Genomic DNA, 7299 nt, shown 5'->3' with positions numbered 1-7299 from the left:
CGCGAAGCTCGTTGACTTCTTCTATTACACCGGAATGATTGGTGGTTCGGACGAGCGGGTGAATAAGATCTAGAATTTGAGATAGTATATAATCGTGCCAAGATACTCTGGAAATGAGGGAGAAAATGGTGTCTCGAACAGGTTCGCCAGTAAGTGCTTCAGGTTATTCGCCAAGAGGGAAATGTGATGGATGGAAGGGATCACCTTCTTCTTGTCTTCAATGATTAAGTAGGCTGCGAACCCATCCCCAATTCATCCAGAATAGATGATGGCTGATTGGTTGATCCATTCCGATCACACTGCTTTCGGAGCATGAGTGAAACTCCATATCGGAATCCGAGGAACTTGAACTAGTTGAGGGGTTCATCTCATACGATTGAATAAAGAATTTTTCGATATGAAATGATTTTCGGCTATCGGATGGTATTATAATTACTTAGAATATCTATATATATAGAACAAAAGATTTCGTAGATTACGGAGGAATTTAAGGAATATGTCAGACAAAGTTTACAGTAACAGATACGCTAAAATATGAATTAGCAGATACGTTAAGATATGAATTTTGTCTATACACTATTCATGCAATCAATGCAGTAAGATGTGTCTAGACTAAGAATGATAAGCATGTAATTTTTCGACAAAAATGATAAGCAAAACTTTTGACATGCAGACACGGTCGAAGTCCTGACTCATTAATACATCTTAATATCTATCAGTTAGACACACTAATGCATGACCTGGTTCGCTAAGACCACCGCTCTGATACCACATGAGACAACCCGTCCTAATCCATAAGGACGAATACAATAACATATGGTTACATTGCGAGGTATTTAACCTATATATGATAAGTTTTACAAACATTGCATTCACTTTTAAAAGACAACTTTCATTTCATCGAAAGTTGACAGGCATGCATACCATTTCATAATATATCCAAACTATAAATGACTTAATAATAATCTTGTTGACTTCAACGACTCGAATGCAAAGCCTTTTGAAATATGCTATGAATGACTCCAAGTAATATCTTTAAAATGAGCAAATGCACAGCGGAAGATTTCTTTAATACCTGAGAATAAACATGCTTTCAAGTATCAACCAAAGGTTGGTGAGTTCATTAGTTTATCATAAACAATCATTTCCATTAATTTAATAGACCACAAGATTTTCATTTCCATTTCTCATAGACATCATCTCATATCAGGCATTTCGCGCTGCATAGAGATAAAAATCATTCATATGGTGAACGCTTGATAACCGAACAAACGTGATGCATATAGAATATCCCCATCATTCCGGGACTCTCATCGGATATGATAAATCGAAGTACTAAAGCATTCGTAACCCGAATGGGGGACTTGTCAAGGTCCATAGATCTATCTTTAGGTTTTGCATCAATTAGGGGCCATTTCCCTAATTCTTAGGCTACCAAGCTAAAAAGGGGCATATTCGATTCGATATTCCAACCATAGAATGTAGTTTCGATTACTTGTGTCTATTTCGTAAAACATTTATAAAACAGAGCATGTATTCTCAGTGCCAAAATTATATATTGCAAAAGCATTTAAAAAGGGAGCAAATGAAACTCGCAATACTGTATTTCGTAGTAAAAATACATATGACATCATTGAACAAGTGCAAGGTTGGCCTCGGATTCACGAACCTATATTAATTATATATATTTATATGTTGGTCAATATCTGTCTAACAATTTAGGTCAGGTCATAGTATATCACAATCCTAATGCTCGAGATCGATATGCAAAAGTCAACAAAAGTTCACTTGACCCAAAATGACCTCCAAAATATATATATATATATGTTTATTATATAACTTAAATATAGTCATTTAATATATTTAAATATATTTATCAGATTTTATTAAAGTAAATAATACAAGTCATTTATTAATAAATAAGAATGTATATTAAAATTTTATATATGATAAAAATATGTTTTTATATATCTTAAGTAATATAGTTTATATAGTTCACTTAATATCATAAAAATATAGTGGTATGTATTATTATATTACGTGTGGTAAAAATATCTTTGTATCACATATTTATTTGATAAGATAATATTGATAATAATAATAAATAAAAGTTGTATTATTTAATAATAATAATAATTATTATTATTCTTCTAATAACAATATTTATATTTATTAATGATGATAACAATTATGATGAAATGATAATTCTAATCATGATAAGTTTAATAATAACGATACTTTTTAATAATAATATTTTTATATAACAATAATAATTCTAAAAATGATAATTTTTAATAATAATACTAAAATGATTATAATAATGATATTTTATAATAAAAATGATATTTTTAATAAAAATGATAGTTTTAATATTAATGATACTTTTAATAATAATAATAATAATAATAATAATGAAAACTATATTTTTATCTAAATCGATATCATACAATATTTTAATTTCATCATGATACTTATACTCATTATTTCCTAATCGATTTGTTTAATATCTTTTAGTCCTCTTTTAAATTGCATTCATAATAATGATACTAATAATAGTAATTATAATAATTAGATGATACTAATATTAATTTTAATGATAATGATAATAATAATAATAAATATTATAATAATATTAATGATAATACTTATAATAATAATAATAATAATAATGATAATAATAATAATAATAATAATAACGATAATATTAATAATAATTTTAATAATAATAACGATAGTAAAAATAATATCAATAACAATTTTTAATGATAATACTTATATTAATAATTATAATGATAATAATAATAATAATAATAATAATAATAATAATAATAATTATTATTATTAGATAATAATAATAACGACGATAGTAATAATAATAATAATAATATTAGAACTAATAATAATTCCGCCGATCATATCTTTAAATCCGTCCATTGAAACCACACGATTCCTAAATGAAAAGTTATTAATTTTTCGCCAGCTTTCCAACGACATGCATATCATATACCTTATCTCAATAGCATATGTATTAAATTCATGATTTATCATAAACTCTATAAAGATGAAAATAAACATTTAAGCATGCATAATCATATATACTCGAGCACTAGTCAGGAATACACCATTAATATATAAAAGTTAAGTTATGAGTGCTCACGTATCAATATTTTGATTCAATATTGCAGGAAAGTACGTAGACGTAACGGAGATGATAAACACTAGATTGACCTCACGAGCATACCCCCGAACATTACTCATAACCTCCATATCTATAACCCATAATTTCCTTAGCTCTATCCCGCTCGGAAAACCCGTTTTAAAATAATTCACTCATGACTTCGTCGTAGTATTTTATGTAATAATACTAATAATAACTCTAATACCACTAATAATAATAATATAATTAATCATAATAGCAATAATAATAATAATAATAATAATAATAATAATAATAATAATAATAATAATAATAATAATAATAATAATAATAATAATAATATAATAAATAAAATAAATATTACGGAGTAAGTAATAAGATAGAGAGTTAGATGAATTGTGATCGAACTTCGTCAAGCTTTATAGCCAAAAACATGGCCCCTCTACCTCCGCGATTGCGACGAAACTGAGGTACAAGTCTTCGCAGTCGCGGAGCTCCCTTTTCCAGCTCACACTCAATGATTTCAAGGTTGCCGACGGTTTTATTATATTTTAATATATATTTTTAATTTATATAATTATATATATATTATATTATATTATATTCACGTGCATAGTTAACTCGTAATTTTTGTTCCATTGCGTTGTACGTTGACACTCGACTAATGTCCTGGTTCCGGTTTTTCAAACGACGTTCCGTATGCTTAGAAACTTATACCTTACGTTTTGTGACACGATCCTTTATTAATAATTAGACTTAATTCATCCCTAAACTATATCGCTCAAAGTGTAACTTAAACATCCGAGTGTGTTGGTCATTTGCTTCATTAAATCATCGTCTCGTTATTATGATAGTATTATTTGAAATCAAAACATTTTATATCAAAGTTATATTTTATCATTTTGAATATATATATATATATATATATATATATATATATATATATATATATATATATATATATATATATATATATATATATATATCCATTTAGAATATAAATTTATATATATTAGAAATATTTATTTAATTTTTCAAAAACTAATTATATTTTAAAATTCATTTTAGAATTGTTTAAATAATAGAAAAATATTATGTCGTATCACGTTTACGTTTTTGAAACACCACATACATTTTTATAATATAAGCTTTAATTAAATCCTTCAAAACTCATAAATAAATTAGCTTATAAAATGCTTTAATTAATAAAGTTCTTTTTATACTGAAACGTTTTTGTGCATTTGAAACTAAGTTAAAAAATTATGATAACTTTGTTTTTCCAAAATTAAATATATATCGGAATCATTTTATGAAAAGGTAAAAATGGGAATCGTTATATTATAAAACATTTTAGAAAAATAAAGTTATTTATACTCATAATAGGTTTCAAATCTTTAAATCATAATTCGTTGGTGAAGAATAAGATAAAGTCCAAAGGTTAATTAAATATATGAAATCATCTTAATGTAAAATATTGATTTACTTAAATTGTCGATATTCAACATCTAAGTTATTTACACTCCACATTCTTACCTTCACATTAACTAATATGAAAGTTAAAATAATTATCTTATCAAAGTCACGAGGAAAATATCGTAAAGTAAGAATTTGAAATCAAACAGAAATCTCCACTAATCCTTGTCTAGTTCTCGTTAATTGACACATTTGTTCTTACTTGTAATTCACTTTACCATTTTTCGAATGTTGTCAAAAAGAACAGATTTTTTAAATCATAGTGGACCTCATAACAGAGACCCGTAATCATAATCACAATGTATATGATAATTCAATCATTTGATATTATCTTTTAATTTCTGTCGATAAACATATTAAACATATATTGAAACAAATACGTTCATATAAAGTATTATACATATAATACTTTGTTAACGTTTTCAATTAATATAATCATATATCATATATACATATCTATACACATAAATGTTCGTGAATCGTCGAGCACGGTCAAAGGGTAATTGATTACATGAACGTAGTTACAAAATTTTTGAGATTCAACTTTACAAACTTTGCTTATCGTGTCGAAAATATATAAAGATAAAGTTTAAATTTGGTCAGAAATTTCCGGGTTGTCACATCACATCAGGTGCCTCCTTATACCTGCTAGTGTAATGTTTGACTCCGATGGTATGATGACATTGAGATTGGGTACTGGTGAGAGACCCGATGGTACAACTGTGGTTTATTGTGATGTTTTAGAGACGTTAACGTTTGACCGATTTGAAAGATCGAGGTTCGAGTACCTTGTTGTGAGTCTGCGAAGAATTGTTGAGGATGACCATCGTCGAGACTGATCATGCGTGTTGTGGAGTGTCGAAATTCCGCAAGATGTTATCATCTTAGTGGTGAAAGTATGGGTTAAAACCCTAAGTGGGGGAGTATGTACCCGGTGGGTACAGATTTGCCTAGGTTTGGTAGGCGTGTTCTAGCGATTTGTTAGAAGTCGTCCCATTTGGTAAGCGAACTCGGGACGTAGAGTGTTGATTTTGACTTTCTCGTGTAGAGATATGTTAATGTAGAGCTCGTTCAAGAGTGAGTTCTCTAGAGTAATGAGGACATGTAGGTGCGAGAAGTGACAAGATCATCCTAAATGGACGATCGAAACGTAATGGTGGACGAGTTGTGAGTCGTGCAAGATTGCGTGTCGGTTGGATTTATCGAAGAGCTTGCGGATAATACTATCACAGTGTGCATGATGTGGATGACTCAAATTAGTTGATGGTTGGCAAGGATACTCTAAGTTGTAAATTAGAGTGTGCCAAAGAATCATGGAGGATAGTTGTGTGATTGGAATGTTTCGTGGCGAGAAAGTGTGACCGATAGGATGCAAGGGTGGCATCAAGGGGGTGTAGAGTTGTGTGAGAACTCAAAAAGTTGAGGAAGGCGTACTTTGCTTGTTCGTGATGAGGTTTAGATCGCGAAGACACGATCCAGTTTAAGTGGGGGAGAGTTGTAACACCCCGAAATTTTAATACATCAGAAAGTGTCGCCAGAAAGCGTCACCAGGAAGTGTTCTCAGAAAGTGTCAGGAAAAGTCTACCTATACTTATGCATTTTCAGATTTTGCATTAGAATCAGGGTCAGACAACTTCAGTCCCTGAAATTGGAGATAAAAATCTGTTTTCCCAAGTCTAAGCCGCGCCGCGGGCAATGAAGTCGTGCCGCGGGCTAATGAAGGAACTGATGGTGATTTCTTTTAATATGGTCGACATGGATTTTTAGCTTTAAGCCGCGTCGCGGGCCGTGGAGCTGCGCCGCGGCCTATAACTGCAGAAAGTGCTGTTTCAGCATTTTAAAAAGGGTTAAATGAGGGGTAATGTTGGCTTTTCACGTATGGACAGTTTTATCACCACAAAACTGATCCAAACCTTATCCCAAACTCATTTTCTCCCTTTTTCTTCTCATCCACTTCCATGAAACCCTAGAGAGAGAGAGAGAGGTTCTAGAGAGAGAATTGGAGATTTGGGGAAGAAGAAGAGTGAATCGGGCCAACTCTTAAGAGTTAAAGTTTTTCACCTCATTCACGGCTACATTGTGGTAGTGTTGGTAAATTCTAACTTCGAATTTCATTGTTTGATTTGATATTCAAAGTTAGGGTTTGAACTTGATTTGTTGAGAAACCCATTTAAACTCATGAAGTGAGTTTATTGATGCAAGTAATCGGGTTTAAAATTATTGTTGGTGGGTTTTTGGTTGGTGAACGAATTGTCCATGTTTAGGGCTTATAAATGGTGTATAATCACTAGTGTTAGTGATTATAGAAGTGTTAGAAACCATATTGGGTGTATTTGGTTGACTAATTTTGAAATGGGTCAAAATTGGGGTTTAGGTGTCATTTTGGGTAAGATAAGTGTTTAACACTTATGTTTTAGTTTAATTGGTGTATTAGGACCATTCTCACTTGTGTTAGTGATTATTGGTTAGTTTGGGCGCGGTTTGTGCTTGAAAGTACATTTAGGTTAAAATTGCACTAAGTGTTAATTTGGGTTGATTTGTACATCCACCCTAATTGTGTTGTTTGTTTTGTGATAATGAAATAGGTACTTTCCATTGACGTGTGGCGGATTATTTCGGTTGCATTTATCAAGGCGCTAAGGTGAGTGTAAATATATTATATGTATATG

The sequence above is a fragment of the Rutidosis leptorrhynchoides genome, chromosome 10, assembly GCF_046630445.1.
Source record: "Rutidosis leptorrhynchoides isolate AG116_Rl617_1_P2 chromosome 10, CSIRO_AGI_Rlap_v1, whole genome shotgun sequence".
In the NCBI taxonomy this organism is placed as follows: domain Eukaryota; kingdom Viridiplantae; phylum Streptophyta; class Magnoliopsida; order Asterales; family Asteraceae; genus Rutidosis; species Rutidosis leptorrhynchoides.
This window is presented reverse-complemented; position numbering follows the sequence as displayed.